Genomic DNA, 12,658 nt, shown 5'->3' with positions numbered 1-12,658 from the left:
GTGGCGACTCGCAGCTTGTCATCGACCAAGTCATGAAGAACTCCCATTGCCGCGACCCGAAGATGGAAGCCTACTGCGATGAGGTTCGGCACCTGGAGGATAAGTTCTACGGGCTTGACCTCAACCACATCGCTCGACGATACAACGAGACTGCGGACGAGCTGGCTAAGATAGCCTCGGGGCGGACAACGGTTGCTCCGGACGTCTTCTCCCGAGACCTACATCAACCCTCAGTCAAGACCGACGACACGCCCGAACCCGAGAAGGTCTTGGCCCTGCCCGAGGCACCCTCGGCTCAGCCCGAGGCACCCTCGGCCCCTGAGGGTGAGGCACTGCGCGTCGAGGAAGAGCGGAATGGGGTCCCACCTAATCGAAACTGGCAGACCCCGTACCTGCAATATCTCCACCGAGGAGAGCTACCCCTCGATAGAGTCGAAGCTCGGCGACTGGCGCGGCGCGCCAAGTCGTTCGTCTTGCTGGGTGACGGAAAGGAGCTCTACCACCGCAGCCCCTCACGCATCCTCCAGCGATGCATATCCATTGCCGAAGGTCAAGAGCTATTGCAAGAAATACACTCGGGGGCTTGAGGCCACCACGCAGCACCCCGGGCCCTCGTTGGAAACGCCTTCCGACAGGGTTTCTACTAGCCAACCGCGGTGGCCGATGCCACTAGGATTGTACGCACCTGCCAAGGGTGTCAATTCTACGCAAGGCAGACACACCTGCCCGCTCAGGCTTTGCAAACAATACCCATCACCTGGTCGTTTGCTGTGTGGGGTCTGGACCTCGTCGGTCCCTTACAGAAGGCACCTGGGGGCTACACGCACCTGCTGGTCGCCATCGACAAATTCTCCAAGTGGATCGAGGTCCGACCCCTAAACAGCATCAGGTCCGAACAGGCGGTGGCGTTCTTCACCAACATCATCCATCGCTTTGGGGTCCCGAACTCCATCATCACCGACAATGGCACCCAGTTCACTGGCAGAAAGTTCCTGGACTTCTGCGAGGACCACCACATCTGGGTGGACTGGGCCGCCGTAGCTCACCCCATGATGAATGGGCAGGTAGAGCGTGCCAACGGCATGATTCTACAAGGACTCAAGCCGAGGATCTACAACAACCTCAACAAGTTCGGCAGGCGATGGATGAAGGAGGGTGGTCTGGAGTCTGAGAACGACGCTGAGCCGAGCCACGGGCTTCACGCCGTTCTTTCTAGTCTATGGGGTCGAGGCTATCTTGCCCACAGACTTAGAATACGGTTCCCCGAGGACGAGGGCGTACGACGACCGAAGCAACCAGACCAACCGAGAAGACTCACTAGACCAGCTGGAAGAGGCTCGGGACATGGCCTTACTACACTCGGCGCGGTATCAGCAGTCTCTGCGACGCTACCACGCCCGAGGGGTTCGGTCCTGAGACCTCCAGGTGCGCGACTTGGTGCTTCGGCTACGCCAAGACGCCCGAGGGCGCCACAAGCTCACGCCTCCCTGGGAAGGGTCGTTCATCATCGCCAACATTTTGAAGCCCGGAACATACAAGCTGGCCAACAATCAAGGCGAGGTCTACAGCAACGCTTGGAACATCCGACAGCTACGTCGCTTCTACCCTTAAGATGTTTTCAAGTCGTTCATATACCTCGTTTACATACACAAATAAAGTCTAACCATCAAGGAAGGGTCAGCCTTGCCTCGGCAAAGCCCGACCCTCCCTCGGGGGCTAGAAGGGGGGAACCCCCTCTGCGGCAAATTTTTCCTCAGAAAAAGTCTTTCTGCCAGAACATCTTTCGTGCCTTCTCGACTATATCGATAACAGAATCCTACGGACGAGTAAGAGTACACGTAAGCGGCAAGGCCGACTGAGCCGAGGAACTCCTACGCCTCCGGGATACGGATACCTCACTCATCACCTTCCGTGAAAAGTAACTCTTGCTCGGATAAACGATTTTGTTACCGACGAACAAGTCCTGATACTCAAAGCAAGGGGAAAAGAACCGCAGCTTTACAACACGACAACGGTATGTTTGGGCCTCGGCGGCCGCAAAAAACATACGCATACTACAGACAAACTGATCTTGCAGGTTCAAACATCAGTGGGGGGAGCAGCAGCACCCTCGGCGTCAACTCCACCTTCGGCGGAATCCGACCCGGCCTCGGACGGCAACACGGTCGGAGGATCTCCACCTCGAAGGAAGATGTCAGCACAGCACCTGGGCCATCGCCGCCGAGCAGACGGCTCGACCGGCCGCTCCGTAGCCTCAGCCAGCTGTCCCTCGAGGACATCAGCCCGGCTCATGGCCTCGGCAACCCGACTCCGGCGTTGGTCCCGCCAGTGGACGACCCGGCCAGGCTCCGGCCGCCGTTGCTACACCTCCTCAGCCTGGGAAGTCACCTGCTCCTAGGCCGACGAAGTTTTCTTTTCGAGCCGACTCCGCCTCTGTCCATGCTGACACCGCTGCCTCCGGCTCCGGCTCATCGCAGAGCGGCCGAGGGTTCCTTTAACTAAGCAAGAGAAGCCTCGGGCGGCAAGGCCGACCGAGCCGAGGGACTCCTACGCCTCCGGGATACGGATACCTCACTCGTCACCTTCCGCACGGGGCAACTCACACTTGGTTAAGCGGTTCGGCTAGCCGACAGGCAAGTCCTAGAGCTCAAAATGAGGAAGAAACACGGTATTGCGCCCAAATACATCGATGTTCAGGCCCCGACAGCCACAATGAACAGACACCGGCACTCAAGGTGCCATTACAAACGGAACTCCGGTTCCACTCCCGCAGGTACGAACAACCCCCCACATCGGAGGGCCTGCGGGACGACAACATCCAGGTGGCTCGCCGCCGCCCACTCCGGCAGCAGCGACAACGACCTCCGCTCCAGGCGGCCAAACAGCAGCAGCGATGACCTCAGGGCAGACGCAGCTGCGATAAGGCCCTCGCCCACGTCCCCACTCGAGGGGCGAGGACAAGCTATCAAAGCCAAAGAGCCAGAGGTCGGTCCGCAAGTGGCGCTGACGGTCTCGCCGGCAGAGAAGCTTTCTCCAGCTACCACCACCTCAGCACCGACGGCGGCGTCCACCTGCCCACCAACACCGCACCAGCGGGCGCCGGCCGCCCCAAAGCGCACCGGCAGGTCCTCACTCTCGTCCTCGCCATGAAAACGAGAATGGGATCGTCCTAGAACACGAGTACCGCCCTCGCGGCGTACGACGTGTTGTGAGACCCCCTGGTGCGGCTGGCCACCGTCGCCCGGACAAAGGACGGAATGTTGCACCCTGGCTAGGCAGCAACAGTTCGCCTTCCCCGGCATGGCTGGAGGGCGCCTCCTCCGCAGAGCTGGAGGATGGTTTCCACCCCTAGAAGCTGAAGGAGAAGGTGGCCCACCGACCCGTGCAGGAGGTAGAGCTCCGGCTCAGCTTGCCCTCCGCCCCAGCAAGGATGATGAAGATCCTTGAAGCTAAGGGCGGGGCAGAGGCCGCAGCCCGGCTTGCTTCTCCCCACCATCAAGCTGGTGGTCACTGTCTTGGGTGACCATCGGCGAGGGGATGCAGCCGGGCTGCCTGATGAAAATCCTTGAAGCCGAGCGATGGCTGAAAGGTACCAAATTCCGCGAAGTTGCGCTCCTCCAACGACAGCAAGACGAAAGCAACGTGGGCGCTCCCCATCCGGGGGCTTGGAAGGTGGAAGGACGCGATGCATGAGGGGAGTGAGAAGGCATGGCTGCCATCCAAGGGGGTCGCCCCCTTTTTAAAGGCGACTCTCCCCACTAGCGTCCTCAGGCGTCGTGGACTAAGTCTTCACCAACACGCTCCAAGGTCCTCCCCCTACGACACAAGGGCTGGGTCCCACGTGTCATGCAAGCTGGCCCAGGACAGAAGAAGCCAAACCACCACGCGCGGAGCGCGTAACTGCCCAGCGGTTACTGAAAGTCGCCTAGAGGGGGTGAATAGGGCGAAACTGAAATTTACAAAGTTAATCACAACTACAAGCCGGATTAGCGTTAGAAATATAATCGAGTCCGCGGGAGAGGGAGCAAAATAAATCGCAAGCAAATAAGGAGTGTGACACGGATTTGTTTTACCGAGGTTCGGTTCTCACAAACCTACACCCCGTTGAGGAGGCCATAAAGGCCGGGTCTTTTTCAACCCCTTCCCTCTCTCAAATGGTCCCTCGGACCGAGTGAGCTTTCTCTTCTCAAATCAACCGGGAACAAAGCTTCCCCGCAAGGACCACCACACAATTGGTGTCTCTTGCCTTGGTTACAATTGAGTATTGATCACAAGAAAGAATGAGAAAGAAGAAAGCAATCCAAGCACAAGAGCTCAAAAGAACACAAAAATCACTCTCTCTAGTCACTAAAGCTTTTGTGGAATTGGGAGAGGATTTGATCACTTGGGTGTGTCTTGTATTGAATGCCTAGCTCTTGTAAGTGGTTGGAAGGTTGAAAACTTGGATATCTTGAATGTGGGGTGGTTGGGGGTATTTATAACCCCAACCACCAAACTAGCCGTTTGGTGGAGGCTGTCTGTCGCATGGTGCACCGGACAGTCCGGTGCGCCAGCCATGTCACCAGGCCGTTGGGTTCCGACCGTTGGAGCTCTGACTACTGGGCCCGCCTGGATGTCCGGTGGCGCACCGGACATGCACTGTAGAGTGTCCGGTGCGCCACTTCGCGCGTGCCTGACTTCTGCGCGCTCTGGCGCGCATTTAATGCTTCTACAGGTGACCATTGGCGCGAAGTAGTCGTTGCTCCGCTGGCTCACCGGACAGTCCGGTGTGCACCGGACATGTCCGGTGAATTATAGCGGAGCGAATTCCCGAAGCTGGCGAGTTCCAGAGTTGCTCTCCTCTGGGGCACCTGACAGTCCGGTGAATTATAGCGGAGCGCCTCTCGATTTTCCCGAAGGCGAAGAGTTCAGCGTGAAGTCCCCTGGTGCACCGGACAGTCCGGTGCGCCAGACCAGGGCACACTTTAGTTATCCCTTGCTCTCTTTGTTGAACCCAATTCTTGGTCTTTTTATTGGCTAAGTGTGAATCTTTGGCACCTGTATAACTTATACACTTAGAGCAAACTAGTTAGTCCAATTATTTGTGTTGGGCAATTCAACCACCAAAATTAATTAGGAAATAGGTGTAAGCCTAGTTCCCTTTCAATCTCCCCCTTTTTGGTGATTGATGCCAACACAAACCAAAGCAAGTATGAAATACATAAATTGAACTAGTTGCAAGATTGTAAGTGCAAAGGTTGCTTGGAATTGAGCCAATATAAATACTTATAAGATATGCATGGAATGTTTCTTTAATTTTTGACATTTTGGACCACGCTTGCACCACATGTTTTGTTTTTGCAAATTGTTTTGTAAATTCTTTTCAAAGTTCTTTTGCAAATAGTCAAAGGTAGATGAATAAGATTTTGCGAAGTATTTTCAAGATTTGAAATTTTCTCCCCTTGTTTTAAATGCTTTTCCTTTGACTAAACAAAACTCCCCCTAGATGAGATTCTCCTCTTAGTGTTCAAGAGGGTTTTGATATATCAATTTTGAAATACTAGTTTCTCCCCCTTTGGAACATAATAAGATACCAATTTGAAATTTCCAATTGAAAATCATTTTAAAATTAGGTGGTGGTGTGGTCCTTTTGCTTTGGGCTCATGCTTTCTCCCCCTTTGGCATAAATCGCCAAAAACAGAATCATTAGAGCCCTTAGAATTACTTTCTCCCCTTTGGCAAATAAAACATATGAGTAAGATTATACCAAAGACGGAGTCCTTTTGCTTTGGACTCATGCTCTCTCCCCAAAGATGGAGAGTGGCTCGGAGCGACGGCGAGGGATGAGTTACGGAGTGGAAGCCTTTGTCTTCGCCGAAGACTCCAATTCCCTTTCAATACACCTATGACTTGGTTTGAAATAGACTTGAAAACATATTAGTCATAGCATATGAAAGAGATATGATCAAAGGTATATGAATGAGCTATGTGTGCAAATCAACAAAAGAAATTCCTAGAATCAAGGATATTTAGCTCATGCCTAAGTTTGTTAAAAGTTTGTTCATCAAGAGGCTTGGTAAAGATATCGGCTAATTGATCTTTAGTATTGATGTATGAAATCTCGATATCTCCCTTTTGTTGGTGATCCCTTAAAAAATGATACCGAATGGCTATGTGCTTAGTGCGGCTATGCTCAACGGGATTATCCGCCATGCGGATTGCACTCTCATTATCACATAGAAGAAGAACATTGGTTAATTTGTAACCGTAGTCCCTAAGGGTTTGCCTCATCCAAAGTAGTTGCGCGCAACAGTGTCCTGCGGCAATGTACTCGGCCTTGGCGGTAGAAAGAGCTACGGAATTTTGCTTCTTTGAAGCCCAAGACACCAAGGATCTTCCCAAGAACTGGCAAGTTCCCGATGTGCTCTTTCTATTAATTTTACACCCCGCCCAATCGGCATCCGAATAACCAATTAAATCAAATGTGGATCCCCTAGGATACCAAAGCCCAAACTTAGGAGTATAAACTAAATATCTCAAGATTCGTTTTACGGCCGTAAGGTGAGCTTCCTTAGGGTCGGCTTGGAATCTTGCACACGTGCATACGGAAAGCATAATATCCGGTCGAGATGCACATAAATAGAGTAAAGAGCCAATCATCGACCGGTATACCTTTTGATCGACGGATTTACCTCCTTCGTCGAGATCGAGATGCCCATTGGTTCCCATGGGTGTCTTGATGGGTTTGGCATCCTTCATCCCAAACTTGCTTAGAATATCTTGAGTATACTTCGTTTGGCTTAGGAAGGTGCCCTCTTGGAGTTGCTTCACTTGAAATCCTAAGAAATACTTCAACTCCCCCATCATAGACATCTCGAATTTCTGTGTCATGATCCTACTAAACTCTTCACATGTAGATTCGTTAGTAGACCCAAATATAATATCATCAACATAAATTTGGCATACGAACAAATCATTTTCAAGTGTTTTGGTAAAGAGTGTAGGATCGGCCTTTTCGACTTTGAAGCCATTTGCAATAAGAAAATCTCTTAGGCATTCATACCATGCTCGTGGGGCTTGCTTAAGCCCATAAAGCGCCTTAGAGAGTTTATAGACATGGTTAGGGTACTCACTATCTTCAAAGCCGGGAGGTTGCTCAACATAGACCTCTTCCTTGATTGGTCCATTGAGGAAGGCACTTTTCACGTCCATTTGGTAAAGCTTGATGCCATGGTAAGTAGCATAGGCTAATAATATACGAATTGACTCAAGCCTAGCTACGGGTGCATAGGTTTCACCGAAATCCAAACCTTCGACTTGGGAGTATCCCTTGGCCATAAGTCGGGCTTTGTTCCTTGTCACCACACCATGCTCATCTTGCTTATTGCGGAAGACCCACTTGGTTCCTACAACATTTTGATTAGGACATGGAACCAAATGCCATACCTCATTCCTAGTGAAGTTGTTGAGCTCCTCTTGCATCGCCACCACCCAATCCGAATCTTGAAGTGCTTCCTCTACCCTATGTGGCTCAATAGAGGAAACAAAAGAGTAATGCTCACAAAAATGTGCAACACGAGATCTAGTGGTTACCCCCTTATGAATGTCGCCGAGGATGGTGTCGACGGGGTGATCTCGTTGGATTGCTTGGTGGACTCTTGGGTGTGGCGGCCTTGGTTCTTCATCCTCCTTATCTTGCTCATTTGCATCTCCCCCTTGATCATTGCCGTCATCTTGAGGTGGCTCATTTGCTTGATCTTCTCCTTCATCAACTTGAGCTTCATCCTCATTTTGAGTTGGTGGAGATGCTTGCGTGGAGGAGGATGGTTGATCTTGTGCATTTGGAGGCTCTTCAGATTCCTTTGGACACCATCCCCAATGGACATGTTCCTTAGTGCGATGCATGGAGCCTCTTCATCACCTATCTCATCAAGATCAACTTGCTCTACTTGAGAGCCGTTAGTCTCATCAAACACAACGTCACAAGAAACTTCAACTTGTCCAGAGGACTTGTTAAAGACTCTATATGCCCTTGTGTTTGAATCATATCCTAGTAAAAAGCCTTCTACAGTCTAAGGAGCAAATTTAGATTTTCTACCTCTTTTAACAAGAATAAAGCATTTGCTACCAAAGACTCTAAAATATGAAATATTGGGCTTTTTACCGGTTAGGAGTTCGTATGATGTCTTCTTGAGGACTCGGTGTAGATACAACTGGTTGATGGCGTAGCAAGCGGTGTTGACCGCCTCGGCCCAAAACCGATCCGAAGTCTTGTACTCATCAAGCATGGTTCTTGCCATGTCCAAGAGAGTTCTATTCTTCCTCCCCACTACACCATTTTGTTGTGGCGTGTAGGGAGAAGAGAACTGATGCTTGATGCCCTCCTCCTCAAGGAAGCCTTCAATTTGAGAGTTCTTGAACTCCATCCCGTTGTCGCTTCTAATTTTCTTGATCCTTAAGCCGAACTCATTTTTAGCCCGTCTCAAGAATTCCTTTAATGTTTCTTGGGTGTGAGATTTTTCCTGCAAAAAGAACACCCAAGTGAAGCGAGAATAATCATCCACAATAACTAGACAGTACTTACTCCCGCTGATGCTTATGTAAGCTATCGGGCTAAATAGATCCATGTGTAGGAGCTCTAGTGGCCTGTCGGTCGTCATGATGTTCTTGTGTGGATGGTGAGCACCAACTTGCTTTCCTGCTTGACATGCGCTACAAATCCTGTCTTTCTCAAAATGAACATTTGTTAATCCTAAAATGTGCTCTCCCTTTAGAAGCTTATGAAGATTCTTCATCCCAACATGTGCTAGTCGACGGTGCCAGAGCCAGCCCATGTTAGTCTTAGCAATTAAGCAAGTGTCGAGTTCAGCTCTATCAAAATCTACCAAGTATAGCTGACCCTCTAACACTCCCTTAAATGCTATTGAATCGTCACTTCTTTTAAAGACAGTGACACCTACATCAGTGAATAGACAGTTGTAGCCCATTTGACATAATTGAGATACAGAAAGCAAATTGTAATCTAAAGAATCTACAAGAAAAACATTGGAAATAGAATGGTCAGGAGATATAGCAATTTTACCCAATCCTTTGACCAAACCTTGATTTCCATCCCCGAATGTGATAGCTCGTTGGGGATCTTGGTTTTTCTCGTAGGAGGAGAACATCTTCTTCTCCCATGTCATGTGGTTTGTGCACCCGCTGTCGATTATCCAACTTGAGCCCCTGGATGCATAAACCTACAAAACATGTTTAGTTCTTGACTTTAGGTACCCAAATGGTTTTGGGTCCTTTAGCATTAGACACAAGAACTTTGGGTACCCAAACACAAGTCTTTGACCCCTTGTGCTTGCCCCCAACATATTTGGCAACTACCTTGCCGGATTTGTTAGTTAAGACATATGATGCATCAAAAGTTTTAAATGAAATGTTATGATCATTTGATGCATTAGGAGTTTTCTTCTTAGGCAACTTAGCACGGGTTGGTTGCCTAGAACTAGATGTCTCACCCTTATACATAAATGCATGATTAGGGCCAGAGTGAGACTTTCTAGAATGAATTCTCCTAATTTTGCTCTCAGGATAACCGGCAGGGTACAAAATGTAACCCTCGTTATCTTGAGGCATGGGAGCCTTGCCCTTAACAAAGTTGGACAATTTCTTAGGAGGGGTATTAATTTTGACATTGCCTCCCTGTTGGAAGCCAATGCCATCCTTAATGCCAGGGCGTCTCCCACTATATAGCATACTACGAGCAAACTTAAATTTTTCATTTTCAATTTCATGCTCGGTAATTTTTGCCTCTAGTTTAGCTATATGATCATTTTGTTGTTTAATTAAAGCCATGTGATCATGTATAGCATTAATATCAACATCTCTACATCTAGTGCAAATAGTAGTGTGCTCAATGGTAGATGTAGATGGTTTGCAAGATTTTAATTCTACAACCTTAGCATGCAATATATCATTTTTACTTCTAAGGTCAGAAATGGTAGCATTGCAAACATCAAAAATTTTAGACTTAGCAAGCAATTTTTCATTTTCATCTCTAAGGCTAGCAAGAGAATTGTTCAATTCTTCAATCTTAGCAAGCAAATCATCATTATCATTTCTAAGATTGGGAATTGAAACATTACAAACATTTGAATCAACCTTAGCTAACAAATTAGCATTTTCATTTCTAAGGTTGTCTATAGTCTCATGGCAAGTGCTTAGCTCACTAGATAGTTTTTCACATTTTTCTACTTCTAGAGCGTAAGCATTTTTAACTTTAACATGCTTTTTGTTTTCCTTGATTAGGAAGTCCTCTTGGGAGTCCAAGAGGTCATCCTTCTCATGGATGGCACTAATTAATTCATTTAATTTTCCTTTTTGTTGCATGTTTAAGTTGGCAAAAAGCGTACGCAAATTATCTTCCTCATCACTAGCATTATCATCACTAGAGGACTCATATCTAGTGGAGGATTTGGATTTAACCTTCTTCTTTTTGCCATCCTTTGCCATGAGGCACTTGTGGCCGACGTTTGGGAAGAGAAGTCCCTTGGTGACGGCGATGTTGGCGGCGTCCTCGTCGTCGGAGGAGTCGCTAGAGCTTTCGTCGGAGTCCCACTCGCGACAAACATGGGCATCGCCGCCCTTCTTCTTGTAGTATCTCTTCTTCTCGTTTCTTTTCGCCTTTTTTGTCGTCGCCCCTGTCACTGTCACTAGAGATAGGACATTTTGCTATAAAGTGACCGGGCTTACCACATTTGTAGCAAACCTTCTTGGAGCGGGGCTTGTAATCTTTCCCCCTCCTTTGCTTGAGGATTTGGCGAAAGCTTTTGATGACAAGCGCCATTTCCTCGTTGTCGAGCTTGGAGGCGTCGATGGGTGTTCTACTTGGTGTAGACTCCTCCTTCTTCTCCTCCGTCGCCTTAAATGCGACCGGTTGAGCTTCAGACGTGGAGGGACCGTCAAGCTCGTTGATCTTTCGTGAGCCCTTGATCATAAACTCAAAGCTCACAAAATTCCCGATTACGTCCTCGGGAGTCATTAGTGTATATCTAGGGTTGCCACGAATTAATTGTACTTGAGTAGGGTTAAGGAAAATAAGAGATCTTAGAATAACCTTAACCACCTCGTGGTCATCCCACTTTTTGCTCCCGAGGTTGCGCACTTGATTCACCAAGGTTTTGAGACGGTTGTACATGTCTTGTGGCTCCTCCCCTTGGCGAAGACGGAAGCGACCGAGTTCCCCCTCGATCGTTTCCCGTTTGGTGATCTTGGTGAGTTCATCACCCTCGTGCACGGTCTTGAGCACGTCCCAAACTTCCTTGGCGCTCTTTAATCCTTGTACCTTGTTGTACTCCTCCCTACTTAGAGAGGCGAGGAGTATGGTTGTGGCTTGGGAGTTGAAGTGCTCGATTTGGGCCACTTCGTCCTCATCATAATCCTCATCCCCTACGGATGGCACCTGTGCTCCAAACTCAACAACATTCCATATACTTTTGTGAAGTGAGGTTAGATGAAATTTCATTAAATCACTCCACCTAGCATAATCTTCACCGTCAAAGGTTGGCGGTTTGCCTAATGGAACGGAAAGTAATGGAGTATGTCTAGAAGTGCGAGGATAGTGTAAGGGGATCTTACTAAACTTCTTGCGCTCATGGCGCTTAGAAGTTATGGAGGGCGCGTCAGAGCCGGAGGTGGAAGGTGATGAAGTGTCGGTCTCGTAGTAGACCACCTTCCTCATTTTCTTTTTCTTGTCGCCACTCCGATGTGACTTGTGGGAGGAGGCTTTCTTCTCCTTCCCTTTCTTTTTGTTGCGGGGCTCTTTCGATGAAGCCTTCCCGTGGCTTGTAGTGGGCTTGTCGCCGGTCTCCATCTCCTTCTTGGCGTGTTCTCCCGACATCACTTCGATCGGTTAGGCTCTAATGAAGCACCGGGCTCTGATACCAATTGAAAGTCACCTAGAGGGGGTGAATAGGGCGAAACTGAAATTTACAAAGTTAATCACAACTACAAGCCGGATTAGCGTTAGAAATATAATCGAGTCCACGAGAGAGGGAGCAAAACAAATCGCAAGCAAATAAGGAGTGAGACACACGGATTTGTTTTACCGAGGTTCGGTTCTCGCAAACCTACTCCCCATTGAGGAGACCACAAAGGCCGGGTCTTTTTCAACCCCTTCCCTCTCTCAAACGGTCCCTCGGACCAAGTGAGCTTTCTCTTCTCAAATCAACTGGGAACAAAACTTCCCCACAAGGACCACCACACAATTGGTGTCTCTTGCCTTGGTTACAATTGAGTATTGATCACAAGAAAGAATGAGAAAGAAGAAAGCAATCCAAGCGCAAGAGCTCAAAAGAACACAACAAATCACTCTCTCTAGTCATTAAAGTTTATGTGGAATTGGGAGAGGATTTCATCACTTGGGTGTGTCTTGTATTGAATGCCTAGCTCTTGTAAGTGGTTGGAAGGTTGAAAACTTGGATATCTTGAATGTGGGGTAGTTGGGGGTATTTATAACCCCAACCACCAAACTAGCCGTTTGGTGGAGGCTGTCTGTCGCATGGTGCACCGGACAGTCCGGTGCGCCAGCCACGTCACCAGGTCGTTGGGTTCCGACCGTTGGAGCTCTGACTGCTGGGCCCGCCTGGATGTCCGGTGGCGCACCAGACATGCACTGTAGAGTGTCCGG

This window comes from Zea mays, chromosome 7, assembly GCF_902167145.1.
Source record: "Zea mays cultivar B73 chromosome 7, Zm-B73-REFERENCE-NAM-5.0, whole genome shotgun sequence".
Classification (NCBI taxonomy): Eukaryota; Viridiplantae; Streptophyta; class Magnoliopsida; order Poales; family Poaceae; genus Zea; species Zea mays.
Note: the sequence above shows the minus strand (reverse complement) of the source record.